The following is a 20,835-nucleotide window of genomic DNA, read 5'->3' on the forward strand; positions in this document are numbered from 1 at the left end:
TAGATGAGTACATTGTGACAGACCCAGTGTTCTACTGCATTGAGTTTCCTTTGGATAGAATAATATTACTGCTCTCCTTCAAGAGACTTCTGTTCACATCTATCAAGGTAATCTATTCTGAAAAATAAAACTATTGTTCTTGGTTGAGAAAAATAACTGTAACTGTATTTAAAAAACAAAACTTCAGAGTCAAGTCCTGTGCATCAATTTGAATCAGTATCTGGGGAGCCTGCATTTTATTGGATTGTGGACTTCCTGATAAAGTGTTTTGAAACTCCCCTTCCCCGCCAGTGTACACACGATTCTGTCAGAATGTAGAAGTTATTGTTGGCCATATAAATGGAAGGAATAGATATTTTCCTTTTGCTTCAGAACTGGTGCAGTTATCCTTTGAAAGCTGTGCAAACAGATCATCTGTGCTCCAGAGTAACATATTTCACAGCTTCATTAAACTAGTAGGAGCTGAGGAAATTCCTTGACTGCAGTGAGCACATTGAAACTTAAATTTTTATTGTTTGCTGTGGAAAAAAAAAGGAGACTTTTGAAAATGATAGAGTGCCAGGGATGAACCATGCAGAAAAAAAAGACAACTGTTTCTTTTGGCCAGGGCCATAAAATGAAGTTATGCCTTTAAAAGAACTTTCTGTGCTCTGACAGAAGCTGACATTTTTTATAAACGATGTGATTTAGGAAGTTACGGATTCTCCTGTTTAGGCGATTTATAAAAAATTCTTGCTGACATCTTAAGATCCTGGGAAATAGCTAAGACTGGAGCAATGCAGTGCAAAAATGGTAACATCTTCTTAAAGAAAAGAAAATAGAGGCTATTTCTGCCTAATTTCTTATTGTCAAGAGATAGGTTAGCTATTTGCTATAGTTTTCATGGAGTAATATGAAGAGTTTAAATTCAATTGGCCCTGCCTTTCTCAACAAAACATGTGCAGCAAGAAAATGAACTTTTGAGAAATAAGTAAAATAGAAACATTAAGTGCTAATCCAGAATGTCATGTAGTAGTTTATGTTGCTTTTAAAAATGTGCTGTTGGATTTTAGGCATGTAAAAAGCAGAAAGAAGAGAAAGTCTATTTGGAGTAAAACATCAAATCCTGTTGTAATCCAGTGGCAAGATCTGGAAATCTCTGGATAAGAATACTCATGGTCTGAAGATGGTATCTTTGATTAGTGTATAATTTACAGCACAGAAGTGTTGAGCCAGTGTTTGATTCCATGGAATGCTTAAATTTACATGTAAGGTTAAGCTTGTGAGTAATCACATTTAATGTGTGGAGGTTATTCATATGATAAATCTGTTACATACACTACACCTATTTCTGAACCATGGCACTGGAAGGGAATGAACTGAATCGTGTTGTAGAATTGTGTTTTTATTATAAGCTCAGAAGGGTTTTTCTGATTTATTTGAGAAGGCAAGAAATACGTAGGAGTCTTTAAATCATAGAATACTGCAAAAAAAGCTGTGTCAAAATGTGTACAACTTTTTCACTGTATACATAGATACTTTTCTAATGAAATGATTCTGTTTGTGCTTTAAGAATATTTAAGATATGTCCTTGGATTTGAAGAAATTTCTGTGTTTGAGAAAAGAATCTGTTTTGTATGATGCCTAAAATAGTACTGTGTAATTGGTGATACTGCATGTGCTGATTACCTTATGAAGAATGCTTCTTAATCAGATTGTCACAGATCATTCAAACACAAGTCAATTCGCAGTGCACTACCTTTTGCATAGTTGCATATACCTTTGAATTGTTTAGACCTTGGAATTAAATTATATTTATGTTATACTAATTTAAAAGAGAAAAGTGCCATGTAGAGCTTACTTCAACTTCTACATCCTTTATTTGTATTTGGATTTTTTGTTATGGTACCATGGAGTATAAAGCAGTAGGTGTTAATAATTTCAAAGAAGAGTTTTCAGAACATCTAGTGCATTTTGCTGAGGTTTGTTTTACTTAACTTTGGCTGATCTACAGCCTGTTTCTAAACTAACTGCTCATGTTAGGTGGGTTGCACTTAAATTACAGTTTTGCCCAGTAGATTCACAACCATGTTGATTTCACTGTAGCCATTAAAATTCATAATTTGGTAGAGATCATCTATTTTCCAGTATAAGCACTACTTGCAGAGTGAATTTCTGGAAACCATGACAGTCTAAAGACTTATCTTGAGCAATTTGCAGCTATACAGGGAGGTTTTTATCTCCCCTCAGTAAGTTATCTTAGCTATTTACAAAAAATTTAATTACTGTGATCTGAAGTTTCTTAATTAGCTTTTGTGGTATGCTTCATACCAAAAATCAAAATTTGATGGTATAAGATTATAAGGATAAATTGCAATGGTGAAAGTATTGAGGAAAACAATGCTTTAATTTGGTTTAAGTCTTTCTGGTTATTGACTGTATTTGCTTATTAAAACAATAATGTGCATTGCTATGATATCAAATTACTGCTCCTTATTGATTGTGTCTTTCTAGACAATAAGAATGTGTTCAGGTATTTCAAATGCAGTTCCTACTCATCTTCCTCTAGCTTGTAGGTTACACTCACCTCTGTTACACTTCTGTGTTGTGTTAGTGTGTAATAGAGATGCTAATAAATTCTTCATATTCCCTTTTTCTTTATGAATATATTATTTACAATACAGTTATCTTTTTTTTTAACAGCGAATTATGGGAGAGACTTGGTAAGAATTTGGGCCAGTTCTTAAATCTTAAGTTTATTATGACTCTTTGAACCTATCTCCTTGACTCTTGGGATAGTTACATGACCTCTTTTACTAAAGCATTTGAATAGTTTTATAATATTGTCAATAATATTTCCTATTTTAGACTGGGCAGTAATTAGTGGTTCTAGACCTCTGGTCACTTAAGGAGTATCTGGAATAAACATATTTTTATTTCAGGCTTGCAAACACTGCATGGTATTTTTTTTTTCTGTATACAGCATGAGCCATGAAATACACTATTTATTACCTGTTGCAACCTTGAAAATTTGTCAATAAATAAATTGTCTTTGGGGGTTTTACTTATTTAGGATTTCTCATCCATTCTGAGATGACAACATCTTAGGGAATATCATCCTAAATTTTTGAATGTGCAATGAAATAACAGGAAGCATGGCCTCTGAACTGATGTGTCCTCCTGCCAATGTATTTGGATAACCTCTGCTAGCTTGAGTAGGATTACAGTTTGTTCACCACTGAATCCCTGGAAGAGCTCATTGATTTCTTCTAGTATCTGATGCTAAAGTTATTTTCATGTGCAGAAATGAAAATTCTGTTTGATAACAATAGTTCTTATGTGCGGTAAAACAATGTTTTCTTATCAGCTAGAAAGTTCAGGGAACTTGTTGCTCAGTGCTGAAGAAATGCCCACTCCATGTAGCAGTAAAGAAATGCTGTGATTGAGGAGCTGTGCCTTCCTAGACAGGTTTGTGTTTGTGTGTTAATCCAGTTGTGAATACAATAATCACCCAAATACTTCCAGTTACTCCCATTACATGCTAGCTAAAAAAATATAGGCAATATGCATTTCTGGCTGTTTACATTGAACGTTTTACCCAAAGGGTTTCACTGTGTGACTAAAATACATTCTCTGATTTCGAGATACTATACAAAATCTTTGCCATTCTTGCTAGCTGTTAAGGTCAGCTGCCTACTGGGTTTTTGATAAACATCTAAGTTTGTTATCTACTCATCAAAACACAAATGGCTTTCTTGCATCTCTTTGTGACAATGGGTTTGTTGCTGCAAGTCCAGTTTACATTTCTTAAACTATGACCTTGTTTATTTTGTGGTTTTATTCTTTTATTTTTGTCTTACATCTAAATGTGTCAGCTTGACTCGCTCTGTGAGGCAGATACGAATGTGGGAACTGTCATTTCCCTCATGCCAGGTTCCTCATGAGGTTTCACCTCATGCCAGGTTCAGTTCTTCCCCAGAAAAGTTTTTAGAGTGTTGGCTTTTGTATGTCTTAGGTTTCATGGAATGCTGAGCTCATGCAGACCTTGATTCTGCTTGAAACAAGTAAATGATTATAGAGACTAGGAAGTTATGCTGAATAGACAGTCTAGATGATTGTTTTTAATAAAATAGTCCAGAATTTATCTAGCACAAAAGGAGCATGTGCTTGAGCTGAAGTTAGTAATTATTTATTATATCACGCTGTATGATGAGATATGGTAGTATTCACACTGCCCTGCTGTGACTGATACCTTATGGCTTCTTTTGGTTGTTTGTTTATCCATCTTTGCTTTGAAGTTGATCAGTAAAATCATCTGACTTTGGATAGTTCGTTTGGCATGATGATGGAAGAAAACATCAGTAATGACCTGGCTGAGGGAGCGCTTTGGTTAACCAACTGTAATTTGGGACTGCAAAGAATTTCTCTATTCTGTCCCATACTTGTTTACCATATTTGAATCCAGAATTGTGCTGAGATTGCACTGTTTAAAAATAAATAACAAGTTTAGCCTACTGAGCTGAAACCCTTCCCTGCAAATACGCAGGGAGCACTTTTCCCCTTGGGTAGAGGTGATGGAAGGGTAGTGGCAGCAGATGTGGTACGTGGTTATCAGATCATGTGTGGCTGTTCCTATCTACCTCGTTAAATACATGAGGCAAGAGTGGTATGAGATAGAAAACTAGGGCCAGAACTAAGTTTTCCTTTTATAGGTAGGATGAAATACAGGAAGGAAATTCATTAGAGAGAAATTACTACAGCTTTTTCTGATGCGGATGTGGTATTTTGAAGCTTTTAAAAGCAGAGTCTCCTCTTTGCACAGCACTTAGCTCAACAGGATTTTGCTGAGGAGGCCTGATAGGGTTGGCAGAACTGTTAATAAAAGATGTAAGAGCTGAAATGGAGTGAGTTTTAAGAAAGCTAAAAATTCATTTTTCAGGCTTCCATATTTCAGTACTGCATTTAAAGTGTAGTTATTTTAGGCCTCTCTTTTGTAATAGCAGAGTTTCATTTTACCTTTTAGTAGCAGAGTTCACTTGAAATACAACCTGAACTTGACCTTATTACTGTCAAACAGTCTGAAAAACACTCATTTTATCTCTTGCTTCTTTCTCTTTGTTTTTGCTGAGTATCCTGTCCCTATTTATGAAAAAGCAAGAGGTGATGGAGGATCTTAATTAACTGATGGAGGATCTTAATTAACATCTTGAGCAGTACACACACATAGAGCAAAGAAATTGTTGAGTGTCTCTGCAGAATTGTGAAGGAATGTTTCTGCGAATAATTTAAAAATTACATTTGTACTCAGTCTGAAAAAGAAACACAAGAAGGATGTTTTTATGAGGGAAGACTGGAGATATTAATCTGGGTAACAGCTTTTTCTATAAACAGAATTAGCTGAAGTTTAGCATTAGTCTGGGTTATGTGTGTCTTGTGTTTCTGCTCTACTAGTACTTTATTTTTCTCTTGTCAGTTCAAAGTTAATGTAAGTTTTGCAGTTCATTTGTGAAATAAGTTTTGCTAAGTATGAGAACAGTTTCTCTAAATTTACTGTGTCCTCAGTTCTGCTCAGTTTGTTGTGAGTTGAATACAGCTTCTCAAGCTTCCTGTGTTTGAAATTTTGTTTTGAATTGAAATATTTTAAGATATATGGTTCCAGGATTTTGAGCTTAGATTCCTGAAACTTTCTGGGTTCAGGTTTTGACAGGTTGCTTTAAGGTATCATCTAGTACCTAAGTTAAAGATTATAAAATTTGGAAACGATTACCATACTTGAGTGAAGACATATATGTTGTAAGCAAATACTGATTAAGCCATAAATTAATATGATAATTAAATTCAGCATTTTAAAACTTTTTTTATTTCCCTAGTGTAATAAATTATAATACATTAGTTCTAGCAGACTGAACCTGAAAATCCAGTTTAGCTGTAGCTGTGACCCTAACTGGCAAATGCTGCTGAAATCTTTAAATTGCAGCTTCTTGCATCATTTTCAATCTGTTTGTTTTAGTCACATTAATTTGACACTACTGATTGTATGTAGCATGCAATATTGTTACAGGACACAATTCATCTGTAGAGAGCAGGAGCAAGGTGGACGTTATTCATCTATAGAGAACAGCCAAGCTGTGCTTGACTTTTTCATTCTTCTGAAGTCATCCCGCCCCATACAATTATTTCCAGTTGGATTAGGTAATTAATTGGAAATGAACAGTTTGGGTGTCCGTAGGTGACCGGAGTTAGAAGGAAAGTGACAGTTGCTCCATGTCCCAGGTGACTGACTCAGACTGACTTCCCCATAGGAGCTATTTCTGGCTCATTCAGCTCTCAGCTCTGTGGCATTGGAAGCCACTGCTTGTCTTTTTAATTATATATTTTTTCACTTTTTTTCTTAAAGCACAAAAACTGTATTATCCTCCCCAGATTTTGCTGGAGTGATGCTGAAGTCTGTCCCCCTGGTACGTGTCCGTCCTTTTGGAGGTATCTGACAGCCCTGAGCAGTTACAGAAATGTGCTTGTTTTTCTCTATCATTGTGAGCTCAACATAGTAATTTAGACTATGACATTTTCCCTAAATTGGTCTGGAAGGTGATTAGTTTATCCTTGGATCCCACACTGGCTCTGGGACTTACAATGAGCCAGCTAAATAATGGTAGATGGAATATTTATCCTGCATAGATTCTAGTACTTTGAGTACATAACACCATCAGTTTTTTAAAATGTAAATAAATAGCTTTATTGTACTTTTCATTTTCATCATGTTAATCCTACTCTATTATTAGACTTTGTTACATGTATAAGAGATATGTAAAACAAAATCTATATAATATACTACATATTAAATGTCACTGTCTCTTTATATGATGTTTGATTTTAAATCCCACAGACCAATATTTGATCTTTTCATGTGTTCCTGTAGGACCCTTTTTAATGACACATGCAGGCATTGCAGTGATTAGAAAGGAACCCACCTTCCCCTCCACAGCCCCCAGGGCTGTGAAGTAACTGAATAGTAGCTGAAATTATTAGTTACCATTTCTAGAGTCAAGCTGCAAGAAATTGCAGCTTGATTCTAGAAATGGTAACTAATAATTTCACAGTGGTGATAAAACTGGATGGCAGAAGCCACAGTAAGGACAGTGGCAAAGTGGGAAGTGGGTGGAGAAAGGACAAGAAGGAAAATGGTCTAATGATGTGCTAATTTATTATACAAAATAATATTGGCTGTTTCTTTAAGATGTTAACTATGACCTGGTTTTAGTTTTAAAAAACACTACCAAGGACATGTAGTTTGTGATTAAAGTTATTTTTGTTTTTGTAGAAAATGCTGAGCAAACAATTTATGTGCTCTCTTGACTTGGTGACTTCTTTTGCTTCTTCAGTTTTTGGACAAAAAGCTCTCAGGACTTTCTGGTGTTAAAAAGCAGCAGTTTCTGACCTAATGTACCCTTCTCTGAATGATAATGTTTCTTTGTTACTTATTTTTAGCTCAGATTGTTTTTCTCCCCTTTCCCCCAACATGATTTGTACAACCTTTAGAAAATTGAGTAGTTGTGGTTTTGAATCATCCTCCGTTTCTAGACTGAATGAGTATTTCTGAAGAAGCACAGGATTGCTTATGAGTGGGCCTTTTTCTTACTTAAAAAGGCAACAGCCATGACAGTTTTACCCCCTGAAAAAAAGCACAAAATCTATAGACCCTTAATAGACTGCATTGTGACCCTGGAAAGGACAGCGTGTTAAGTACTTGCTTAATTTTGTACCAATGGTATATTGCTAGCAGATGTCCTTTGTTTTGTTTTTACTGTGATTCAGAGCCATTTGGATAAAACATTTAGGGGGAGTATATTTTGGTCCTGAAATAAAGCATGACTATCCATTTAGAAGCTACAGTAATAGTTCATTGTGTATCAGTCTATATTTGACTCCTTGTTTGGGTTTAAAGCCTTTAGGATATCAAGTACAAGTCTAAGTACTGTTATCTTGCTGTGCTTTTGGTGAAGCACAGCAAGATAGCATGAACAGCTGATATGTAAATACAGATTTAAAAAAGACTTACAGGAATAAATTTGAATTCCACAAAGTATAAATAAATGTTTTTGGCTTTTTTAAGTGTGGGAGAAAGCTAATGAATTTGATGGCAAATTATTTTTTTCCTCTTAAAGAAGTTAGTACTTTTGTATTAAAAATCCCTGCTAATTCTGCAAGTAAGATAGCTCCCTTCTAATCCAATCTTGTAGCTTTTATATTCTGAATTACTCAGAGGCAGTCAACCTGAGGGGTCAGCCTGTGCTCCTTATGTTGTATGGATTTTCATTTAAATGGGTGCATACACACTCATTCCCAGTGCCTTGACAGTATTCCTGCACCAGTTAAATAGTAATCCCATCAAATGGAATCATAGAAAAATTAAGGTTGGAAGGGATGTCTGGAGGTCATTTGGTCCAACCTACCAGATTCAAATGTTAGGTCTCATTGCTCCACAACTATGTGAGAGAAATGCACTTTTATTTTATAGTCTACCTGGTTTAACTGCTGTAGCTACAGTAAGAGACTGCTTTTTCCAATGTAGCCAAGCTACTGTAATTATTCTGGAAATACTTTTAAATGTAGACTAGACTTTAATATTAAAGTAGCGTCTAAAATTACTAAATAAAATTAGATTTTGATTTTCTGGGAAGTGCCTTTCACTAGCCAAGTTAAGAGGAGAAAATACATGGTCTTTATGGAAGGTATGTATCAATGTGGTTTAATATGTGACTCCATACCTATGACTACTTTTTCTGTTAGACTGCAAAACTCCTGCTATTATGAATTTAAAAATGTAGACATTGGAATAATTCTGCATATTTCCCTGAAAAAATATAATGCAATGTTAAATACCTCCCCACTCTCCTCTCCCCACAAACACACTATCTGTTTCTAATTTTTTGGAGAGCCTGCACAAAACAAGAGATAGTTATTATTGTACAGTTGTGCTTCTCAGTTTTGGTAAAATGTTTTGTGTTACTTTTAAAACCTGGGTATGTTTTGTATGGCTACTATACTGCTAAAGGTTACTTTGAAAGAATTTTTTAAAGTAAGGAGTATGAGCAAACCTGGAGACTTGATAAAGTATTGGAAAGGATGAAAAAATATCCCTCTACTCCTCTCTTGTTTTCTTTTGTAGGAAAACAAGGTATTCATGTTTTCTTTAAAATAAATTTTGTCTATTTCTTTCTCTGCATGTGTGCATGTGTATATATAGGCTTATGTAGAAGCATTGCACTTTGCTGTTTTCCAATGAATCTACTTGGCTATCTGCGAGGAAACATGGGAGTAAACATGTTAGGAGGCAGGAAGAAGGTGATCTGTGGAAATACATTTTCTTAACATCCTTCTACTCCTCTGCTGCTTAGTAACTTCCAGTTGAATGTGTATGTGGATAGTTGGCAGATCCACTACAATCAGATCTTTCTCCTACATTTTATCTAATAATTTGGTAAGTCAGTTCAATCCATAACAGTGAAGGCAGACAAATAACTTTGTCTCTTTATTTAGAGTCTCAGTAATTCTAGTTTTGCTTTTGATAGATTAGTTGTAGAAATCAACATTTGTGTAGGTCTGAAACAGTTAATAAAATGCCATTAAAATTAGCTGTATGTAAGTTTGCTTTGAAAACTGTAGAGTATAAATGCTGATTGTCATTGACTGGGGTGTGTTGGGAGAGTTGCAGAAATAGTGTTGGTCCTGGACTAGGCCCTTCTAGGTCTGTTTGTGCCGACTGCGATGGAATTACAAGGAAATAGCCCTATGCAGTGAAAACTGAAATCTGCTCAACTGAACCAGCTTTAATGCAAGTTAAACAGGGCTCGATGCATATCTGGTGACTTCAAGAGAAAAGCTCTGTAGAGGTTGGCAAACTTCTCTATTCTCTGTTTCCCTGTTAAATGCCAGTTTTATTTCTTCAAGAATGAAACTCTCTTTTGGAAAGCAATATATTAAAACAAGCTCTGCCTGTGAGTTTGCACTGGCAGGATCTGCTGCTTTGCCTGCCCAGGTACGCTCACATACTGCTGCAGTTGTGTGCCCAGTGCTGACTTTAAAGTGACAACTCGGTGTCTGTTGTGTCCTGTTATGGTTCAGATGACTGAAAAGATAAGTGATCAAGTTATAGAAGCAGAGATGAAACTCTAGGGGGTTCTTTCTAATGAATTATAGAATTATTTTTGAAAAAGCAGTGCAGTGTTTGAATAATCAAGTAAAGTATTTTTCTGGAGCCAGGATTGCGATGGTAATATTTATCTTTGAATTCTTAAGACAGATAAAAATCAAAAGTCCAAACCACCAGCTATTTTTCTTTAATGTTTAGATTAATCCAGAAAAACAGACCAAAATTTTGAAAATGGCTTATTTAAACACAGATTGATTGAACAGTTTAAGGGGCATTTAATTTCTTTCACAAAAAGACTTCTCTCTATAGCATCATAGAGTTTTAGGGAAAGTTATTAATTGATTTATCATTATGATCCTTTTGAAAGAGGGAAGTTGTAACGCTTATTTTGTAAATTGCAAATTAAGGCCCTGGGCAGAAACTTCTGGACATCATTTAGTTTTAAATGGAGCCCTTTGTCTTCTCATCTGTTTTACTAAAGCTTTTCTAGTCTGATTGAAGTAGGTGATAGGGAAACGTGTTTGCTATCTGTAAGGACGTCTGATTTTTCTGTTGGCAATGCTGTTTCCTCCGTTCACACACAAGTGAAGATAGTTGTCTTAATAAAAATAAAGTAGGAATTAGACTTTTTTTTCTATCATTCTTTGGTACATGTTAGCTTGCCATGTGGCTTTCCATGTGTGCCACATGTTTCTTGTATAAGCATCTACTATTAAACACAAGTGTTGGTAGCTCTATCACTAACAGTTCACATGCCCTACACTGAAAAGCCAACATCCTCTCCAGCTGATGAGAGCTGTTGCTGCTATTTTGGTAGTCTTTTGTTGCTTTAAATGTGGGGTGATGAAAGCATGAAGAACAGCTGCTGCTACTTTAATCCTATAAGAGAGGTAATATTCATGTGTTTTTATTTGTGGTTGGTGAAAGACTCATTTCTTTCTTGTTGGAGCTGTAAACAAAGATGTTGGGGATGTTTCAGTGCTGATTATAAGAATATAGCTGCCACTCCTGGAGTTGAGATATTCAAAAAGTAGTACACCTATTATAGTCAAGGGTGGGGAAAAATTTATTACAGTGAGTTTTAAACTTCAAAAAGCTTTCAGTGTGTTTTGACCGAAGGAATAAGTGTCAGCACGCTTTTAAACCTCTGCATTTCAGGTTTTGCCTAGTACAGTAGTTAAAATTTGAATTACTGAAGTTATTCTGATATGCTTCCTTATAATTAATGTAACAACATATATGTAGTCTTTATTTTTTGCTGAATGGAAAGGTCAAACGTATTTTTCATAAGGGTAGTCATGAGTTTCACCAGTATGTCTCAGGTCTGGTCTCTTGAGACTACTGGTAGAAGGAACTGTGTGACTGTCTTGATATCTTCTTAACCTTAGGACTTGGTATGATCAGTCTTGGATTAAGAATTTGAATCACTTCTATGTCTAGGTCAGGACCTCTACCCTTAAGTCACTCACTTGAATTGTCATCCAAAGTAAGGTGGTCTAAATTCAAATCTATTTAGGGTTGAAATACTAGAAAGCAATTTACCTGTAAAGGTGTCACTTTTCAGAAATCTGAGCTACTTTGTCAACATTTTAAAGGAGTCCTTTACCAAAGATGAAGCATACTTTTTTACGAGTTTTTAAATTTATTTGAACCAGAACAAAACACTTTACAGCAACGACCATTAGTTGAGTCTTGTAGCCACTTTTGACATCTGACTGTAAAAAACTAGCCATAAACATGACTTACCTAGTTAGTTAAACTGACAGTTCAGTTGTTTTGTTACTGAAGCAGGACTGAGCCTAGCAGGTAATTCAGTTGAGGTTTTGAATTTTCTTATTTAGTCAAAATATTAGTGTATTCTTACAACTAGGATGTGCAATTTTTAATTTTTTAAATTTATCTTTGCCTGTACTTTAGTTTGTGGAATCAACATTTGTCAGCTCTACATCTTGACTGAAGTTATCTATCAGGCATTTCAATATTACTCTCAACAAGAAAAATAATAGTGGAACTGATTGCTATTGTTTGACTTATTTGAAAACTAATGGTTGAAATCAAACTTGGGTCTTTTCCAACCTAAATGCTTCTATGATTCTATGACTTTTTTTGTTGCAATTGCAAATTAAAAATGAGTTGTTACCAAATTCAGTAATAGAAACTGGAAACATTTTATATGTGCTTTGCATGGCGAGAACAGTGTCAGCAGATTATTTCAGATTTTGAAAAGGATAATAGCCCTGACTTTGCTGGGAATGAGATAGAAATAACTGTGCATTTACTTAAGCATTTTGCTGCATTAAGGCCCCTTTCTTTATAAATAAAACCTGTCACTGAAGCCTAGAGATAACGAGACTCATACTTGTTATTGCCAGATTTTGGGCATACAGATTCCCTGTAGATAAACTGGGATGTGAGCTTGTACTGCTTTGTTCACCTGTCACACTTGGATTTATACCTGCTTTTCCCCATACTAAATGGAAAGTTGTTCATTCCTTTTTCATTCAAGGATATTACAACCAGTTGAGTGAATTAGTGCACCTGAGCACATTGCTCACAGCAGCTTGAGTCACTGCAAGATTTCCATCCTACATTTTCATGTGGGAAGTTGATTATGTACCATAGCCCTTACCTTTATCAGTGAGTGTCACGTGTTAGTTACTGAATACAAGAGGTGTAGGACTTGGTGGGAACTGAAAGAATCCATTTATTCCTGTCTGAGTCACTGAGGCAGGATTCTGTTCTACCCAAACCTTCCTGACAGCTAGCTGTCTCATCTGATCCAAAATCTGTAGTGAAGGAGATTTTGGGGCAATTTTCACTGAACTTACTTGGTTTTCGGATAGTTACTCCTTTGTTTCTCTAGAGAAATGATGGCTGTAAAAAATGTCTGTGCTGTACAAGACTGTAAACAGAGTAGGACCATTGAGTGACTCTGGATATAATGTAAAATCAGATTGGATGTGGAGGATGCATTTTATCAATTCATAATAGTTTAAAAAGAAAAAAGGTAAATATCTGCGGACACAAACAGGCTTTAGAAGATACATAGGTAGAGTACAGACCCAACAGGCACACAGATAATTCAGGATGGGAACTTTGGTTTTGGCATACATGCCATAACTAAAATCTGTCATGGAATACTGAACTCCTTTGTTTCTGATTTGTTTTTGTCTCTTACCACAATACTGAGGAAGGAAGAGTTGGTCACCATTCACTTTACAGTGATTTATTCAGTTCCTTCAGCCTTTTCACCTTGATCATGGTTTCTAAAACTGTTGCTAACATCTTCTCTGCCAAAAATTCTGTGATTGGAATTTTCCACCTCCTCCCCACACCTTCTCCCTTGAAAGGTGGTGTCCAACAGGAAGAAAAACCTAAAAAGTTCTTTTTGAGCTTTCATCATTGAGATGGGCAGAAACTGTCTATTTATTTATGTATATGGCAGGCCTGATAGTATCTGTGAGAGTGAACTGAACACTTTTCACCAGTTTGATCTGTAAGTATTCTTAATTAATCAATTTTAGTTGTCTTTTCACCTTTACACTGCATCTTCACAGGTTGACTATTTCAGCCTGGCAGTGGTTTCAGTAAGGAGTGTAGATGTATCAGGACCAGATAAAGGACAATACCATGCCTACCATGTAAGCTCTGCTTTTCAGAAGCTGACTGAGAAAGAGCACAGTGGTAAACTCTTTTTGTTCAGAATCCTGTATAGTACTGTTGCTATAACCAAGGCAGTTGGTGAGTTTTTTAAAATGCTGTGAATTTAAAAAAAAATTTAGTTGCAGCCAAAACCAGTTTTTTAGTTGAAATACCTTTAGGTTCCAACCCAAAATAGGGAGCAGCTATATTTGGTGATGGCACAATTGTTAGGATTGCTTTTTTCAGATTTAAAATATGCTTACACAAAGAAAATGGAAGCGTTTTGCTGACAAAATTTGCTAAGCATTTTCCCAGCAAGAACCAAAATTACCAAGTCCTGATATTGTGAGTCATAAGTAAGACTTTTTAATATTTATTTTTTTAAGAACAGTCTTCTCAATTATACATCAAAATAAGTTAACCTTGGAGACAACTTTACTTGAATAAACACATACTCAGCAAGACTGAACTGATGATGCTGTTTGTAAACATTCTGCTATTGTGACTGATCTGTGTTGTCTTATAAATGTCACACCTATGGATCAGTATTTTGTGGTAGGCACTGAGCAAATGTATGACAAAATCATAATCTTCAGAATTCCTGTAAAAGAAGTAAGGGATTCAGGTTTTAGGATGTCTGGAATTTTCAGGCCAGGAACTTTAAAAGCCATACTAGATAACCATTGCCATGCAAAAATTAGACAGTTGCAAAATTTTTAGTAAGGTGCTCATATTCTTTTTGATGATTTTTGAAAGTAGAAGAATCATATCTATGATCATTACAAGAGCTTCAAGTGAGTTTGCAATCAGCTTCTTGTGGGAGCTGTGCCCTGTTCTATCAGAAAATGGATGAGATAGTGGGACAGTAGACAAGCATGGTGATGCTGAAAAGCACCCTTGAAAGAGAAGACCAATGGCCAAGAACTGGCATTTGAAAATGGGACCAGACCTATGCTTCTTATTTTCAAGACCTGAGCCTGAGAAGATCTGAAGTGTGAGAGATGAATGGCAGAGTGCTGTAAGGACAAGTTTGCCAGAGTCAAATATTTGGCTGTGAAATGACATTCTCCTACTACTTTTACCATTACAAAATGTGTGAGAATCTTTAAACCAAACAAATTTACAGGGAAATGTGAAAGAAGCATTAGAATTGCCATGAAAACAAGCTGTGTTACATGAATTACACATTGACAAAACGTGTGCATTGCCTGAGCCTTAGTGCTCCTGCCACCCTTGAGCCTCTGTCCATGTTATCAAGGACAAGAATTTTCTGGTGTTCCTCTCTTTGATGCATAATCCCAGTCTAAACTAGCTTTTCCTGTGTGTTAGTTTTCCTGCTGGAGTCCCTTATAAAACAGTCTTGCAAAATCTGTTACCAGAGGCTGCTGTCTCCTAACTTAGTTTTCCCTTATTCCAAACACTGAAATCAAGTTAGAGGTTCCTGAAGTATCACAGTTGCTTCTCTAATAGCATGCAGACTGGAGTAGTCAAGTTTGCTGCTTTTTACAGATGTGTATGGATATATGCTTGTGTATATATAAAACTGTAATGAAGTGAAAATCTGGAGGCAATTTTTCTGTGGCAGACCTGTGCAGACAGAGTTACTCAGAGAGCAGCCACGGAGGGCAGCGCTCCTGAGGTGAACGTGCACAAGTTCTGTTCCATTGGAACAGAGCGAAAGGTTCCCTACGTGAGTTCTTGGAAAAGCTGTGGATCTCCCCTGCTAGGACATTTGTTAGTAGTCAGGAAAGGAAAGAGTTTACAGGTTAAGAGTATGAAGTAAGTTTTCCACCATCTGACCTTTCTCACATGCTAGCACAGAGCAGCTTTTCTGTAGCATCAAAAGATGTTATTGTTTGTTATAATAACTCTGCTAATAAACCCTCTTGTACAATTGTATCTATTATGTTATAAAACGTGCTGGTATAAGCAGTTGTGTTGGTGTAACTGCATTTAGCTAGGCCTCCTTCCATCATCACTGTCTGTAAAAATTTGCATTTCTAACATACTTCAATGCTTTTCAGCATTACCTGGGTCCTTCCTTAAGGTGCACCAGAAAAGCAAGTGACAACAGTTCTGTAAGGGGCCAGTGGAAGAGGGGTACAGCTCTAGGCCCTAGGTTACTTACAAAGACATTGGGATGTATCATCCAATGGGTTTTTTTAAATTTTTCTAGAATCTGTAAGTTTTTGTGTTTTCCTCTTGCTCCATGAACTGTTATTCTACATGTAATGCAGCTGAAATCAAGTAAGTATGATATGATGTGCATCAATGAACTTTCTGGGGTCTGGTCTGGAGTTATTATTTATTTATGGATATTGTCCCTGCTCTGTGTGTGGTAACTGCTAGAATGCTCTCAGGCTGTGGTAGTACAAACTGAGTTTGTGTGGATGCAGGCACTTACCTGTCACGTTCATCATGTGCACCATGAATGAAGGTAGAACTACTCTGCCCTTGGAGAAGTCACTGCTGCACCTCACATTAAAGGCTTGATTTCATCTGGTTAAGGAAGTGTAAGGCTCCTGCCAGGGGATATTTTATGTGGGGTTTTTGTGTGTTTTGGATACAGATTAATCTTTAGAATATTTCTTAGAAAAAGTGGATGAAGAAACAAACAGTGATGTAAAACTTTGCAATCAAATTAGTGATGTAATAATCAAAAGCCAGACTCTTATTGAGAAGAGACAAAACCAGTCTGTGAGAATTGGCAGATACATGTTTTTTCCATATGCCATGCATTATTTACAGTTCACAGCTTTGATATTAGTACTTTTTGTACTAAGTTGTCCACCTTATTCCTTCTCACAAAGGAATTGATTTTTTCTTTCTTTGTAGGATTAATTCATATTTGTTCATAGATAAGAGAGTATATCACTGATATCTAGGCATTCATGTTTCCAGAAAAAATGTGGAACTCAATCTTCCTAAACTTGGTGATTTGTGTTACAGCATATTGCCTGCTGAAACTGTGCCTGGCTGGGATTTTTGCTGTTGTGAAGAATAATGTACTAGGATTTCATGCTAGGAGCTATTGCTGTTTGTTTCTGCTTGAGTTTTGTTTTTGTTATTTGTTTTTTCCTTTTTTAACCAAACACCTCTCACATAATTTTCTTTATAAGTAGTGTAATGAATGTGTTTTGTAGCATAAATATATTTGCTGTTTTTTGACTGACTCTTCAGTCACTGTATTCACTTCTTTACACTAAAGTTTACCATAATGAGCAGCTTGGAACAGTTTACTTTCTGAAAAACAAGTGACTACTGGTAATGCTCAAGTGTGGTTTGTAGCATTCCAGAACCAGCAAATACTAAAATACACTATTTTTTCCAACCTGAACTTCAAAATAATAGAATATGGATGTGGCATTGAGAAATACTGGTTTGAAATGTGTATGAAATAGATTTCTGATGAAGAGGGAATTTGAGAAATACTTCTTTAAGAATTCTGGTGAGATACACAAACCACCTTCTGTAAGCTCTCTGAACATAACTAACATGCTGCTCAGTTTATTCAAAAAAGGACTGTAAATTCTGAAAGTTTTAACTTGATATGTTTGCAGGTAACATGATTGATGTGTAACTCTAGAATGAAAGGAGTATTTAGAGTCTTGGCTATCAGTTCACCAGTTCTTATTCCTTAAATAAAGACAGGTCAGATATTAGTCTTGTCCTCTGTAAGTGTTAGTTTCTGGCTTCATTTTATGAATACAGACATATGTAAACTCAGAAAATACCCTAACACTTGAGTGTCTATTGATTACTAAATTGGAAAAAACAGAATAGTGGAGAGGGGCTAGCCTATGTCACAAGATTTTTTTTGTAGCTTCTCAGAGTTATATCATATTATAAATGCATTAGAAATGTTTTGCTCTGAGGATATGTAGCATTCCTATAAAGGTTAAATCAATAAAAATGATTTGGCCACATTCCTAAGCATGGCTAGAACAGGTAGCCCGTTGTTTAAGGTACCCTTGAATTTCTGGATCAGATTATTATGGTGCAGCAAAAAGGCTTACTAAAGGCTTCTTACTGTCTGCAGACGTTCTGTGTTTCTATGTGAAGATATCGTCAGCCTAAAAAAACCTTCAGATTTTCTTTGCTACTGAAAAAAAAGAGCATTTTTATGTCTAGAGGTCTCAAACGTTGTGCTGTGTGTGCTGTAAGTTTTAAAGGAAGTTTTGCAACAAGAAGGGGTGAAGACACATCAGTAATTGGTAACAACCAGGTACGTAAAGAAGAGAAAGAGACATCTTTTAAATCAGTGTTAAGACTAGTAAAACTGCTGCCCATTTAAGTGTCTTTTTTAGTTTGTTTAGATTATTCTTCTTTTATGCATATCTGCTGAAGGGGAATAGCCAATATATGATGCATATTTACTGTATCTAGCCAGTTCAGTAAGCAAATAAGATTATGAAATGTAATTGTAGAAGACTTCAAACTTTTACTTCAAATTTGTCTAACTTTATACAAAGCTGATAAAAATTTAGTAGCTATTAAATAGTGTTTATTCCATACATCTGGTTGATTTAGTAGACAGACCTGAAGTCTGACAGTAGACTGTTTTTATAGATTTAGTGCATTTTAAAATCTTTCAGGCACGTTGAAGAGCTACTGTATATTATTGTTACAGGGCAGATTTGTGTCTTACGGTGAGTGCATGTGCTATGCATCTACGCTTCTGACATTTTTATATAGGTTTTATGGAGCACAAGCTTACTGTAAGAACATGTCACTAAGATTAGAGTTCAGATTCTTATGGGTATTTTAAATTTATTTCTCTCACTCTCATTGTGCCCTTTAAGAATGCTGGAACTAAAAGCAATGCCTTTTTATCTTTGCTTCTTCCTTTTAATTTTTTTTTAAAGTGTGCGAGAGATTATATTATTTTTGAATTATATAATAAAATGTGAAATTGTGAAGAGTGTTTCTGATGATAAAGCACAGAGCCCACAGTTCTGGTAACTGGGACTTTATGTCTCAAGATGTTTTTCAGTTGTGAAAATTTGATCAGTGAATTAACCGCACATCCGGCTACACACATCTTTGATCGGAATTGGAACATTCCAGCTCGTGTGTGTGTCTATGTGAGCTGGCTCCCTCGAGTAGATTTTACACATGTGCAGTACACATGTGCCTTGAAATTAGTTAGTAAATTAATATTATAATTCAAAGTACTAAAATTACACTTTTTCAAGCCTTTGTTTTGTACTTAATGAGTATTATTATAATTTATCTTTTTATCTGGGCAAGCTCAAGTCTTCATTTCTTTTAAGATGGATTAATACACAGTTAGCTCAGCTGTAATTAAGATATTGCTTTTGCTTTTAAAGGTAATATTAAAATTTTACTTTAATGAGCATAGAACTCCAAATTATTACAAGGTCATGACTGAGTTAATTGCCATCCAGAATAACAGAGCATGATTTTAGGTCCTATTCCTGAAACGCTCTGAAATTAAAAGTTGTTCTAGCATTTGCATATGCAATACAAAGTGGTGCACTAGAATGAAACCGTTCTAGCTCCAGTATGAAAATTATTTGCACTGTGGAAGATAACTTTCTTCCCATTTGATGCTAAATTAATTTTTTTTTTGTTACTTAGATGCTATTTTTTTTCCAGAGATGACTGCACTTTTTCTGAATGTTGATTTCTTTAATAAAATATAAAGAGTGTACCTTCTGAATTTTAGTGTTTCTGTTTATGCCGTCTAATCAGAAAGGGGGGAAATAAAAATATACTGAATAGCAAGAAAAATATAGCACTTAGTTTTGAATGTACAGAGTTGGATGTAAGAGGGGTGGGAAGGAAGCAAAGTGAATGCCCTTTTTGCAGAAAATCCTTTTGGGAAAAGAGAACATTTTTACTGGTGTACACTAAGGTACGGCGCCTAAGTAAATAGCTGCTGCTTTCTGGTCCTGTCAGTTTTAAATAAACCATTCATTGTTATGGATTGGTTATTCCACAAATACCCAAACGCAGTGGAGTTAAACTTTGATACCACTGATTGGAAAAATGCAGATGATGAACTCTCCTAGTGTGAATTTATATGGATGGTCTTACTTAGAGGAAATAAGTTCTGCAGATTGTGTTAGGAAGTAAATATACAGCGGGCTGTAAGTACTCTGTCACAAAGCTGCTCCTGTGCTCGAGTATTGTACGATAGCTGGTAGAATTAATTCATCAAACTCTTATTAATATTGAGTCACTAAGCTAGACCAGATGTGTCCCTTCAGTGTTACCGAGCAAATGTGACACATCTTTTTTTTCCTGAAAGCTTTCTATTTAAAGGTGAATAGATGATGCATTTGAGTGGAAGTTACTCCTGGAATTTATACAGAAAATGCTGCAAGGACAAATATCACGGCAGTTCAGTGTTATAGCTCACCTGAAAGGCTTTTGGAGACATGTTAAATTCAAATAGCAAATTCTGACACTATGGTCCTCAAATTTTTTTTTTCTTTAAGTCGTATCTTAAAATGCCTTTTGATTTCCATTGAATCCTGTTTAATTAATGTAAAATTATTTTTGCTGATTCTAGATGAAGATTTGTGCTCGTAGTAAATTTTTAATATATTGTATTATTACAAAAATGCAGTTGTGGATGATTATCAGCTCTTGGCAGAAAAACTCTGTGTTTGCATTAGGGATCTTTCCATGTCAATGTGGTTGTGCTGTTTTTTTTTTTTTGTGAGCCCCTTCAGTGGAAATGTATTGCACTGTGTCAAATACACCAGCTGACCTACAAATAAGACTACTTTGGCTAAAATGTGTTTTAATTTTGAAAGTTGAGGTGAGTTAAGAGTGGCCGGTCTGATGCCCATAAAAACAGTTTCTCTTGTCATTGAAGGAGTAAGAGGGTACGAAGGGACTGACACCAGACATGTCTCTCATAATTTTTACCAAGTATTCTAAAACCAGTACTTCTGGCATGTTATTTCACTACAAACACTAACACTTAAAATTTATCTAGGGCACTGTGGTAGCATTAATAAGCATAGTTTTTAACAAGTATCAGTACAGGACCCTGGCAAGTTCCTCCGCGGCATGCTAGCAAGATACGT

At 35.7% G+C, this 20,835-nt stretch overlaps 1 protein-coding gene across 3 annotated transcripts in view; it reads left to right on the forward strand.

Moving 5' to 3' along the window:
- The window catches only part of SUPT3H (SPT3 homolog, SAGA and STAGA complex component), a 255,664-nt gene that overhangs the window by 11,313 nt on the left and 223,516 nt on the right, over positions 1 to 20,835 (forward strand). The gene's annotated exons all lie outside the window — the stretch shown is intronic.

The sequence above is a fragment of the Zonotrichia leucophrys genome, chromosome 3 (genome assembly GCF_028769735.1).
Source record: "Zonotrichia leucophrys gambelii isolate GWCS_2022_RI chromosome 3, RI_Zleu_2.0, whole genome shotgun sequence".
Classification (NCBI taxonomy): Eukaryota; Metazoa; Chordata; class Aves; order Passeriformes; family Passerellidae; genus Zonotrichia; species Zonotrichia leucophrys.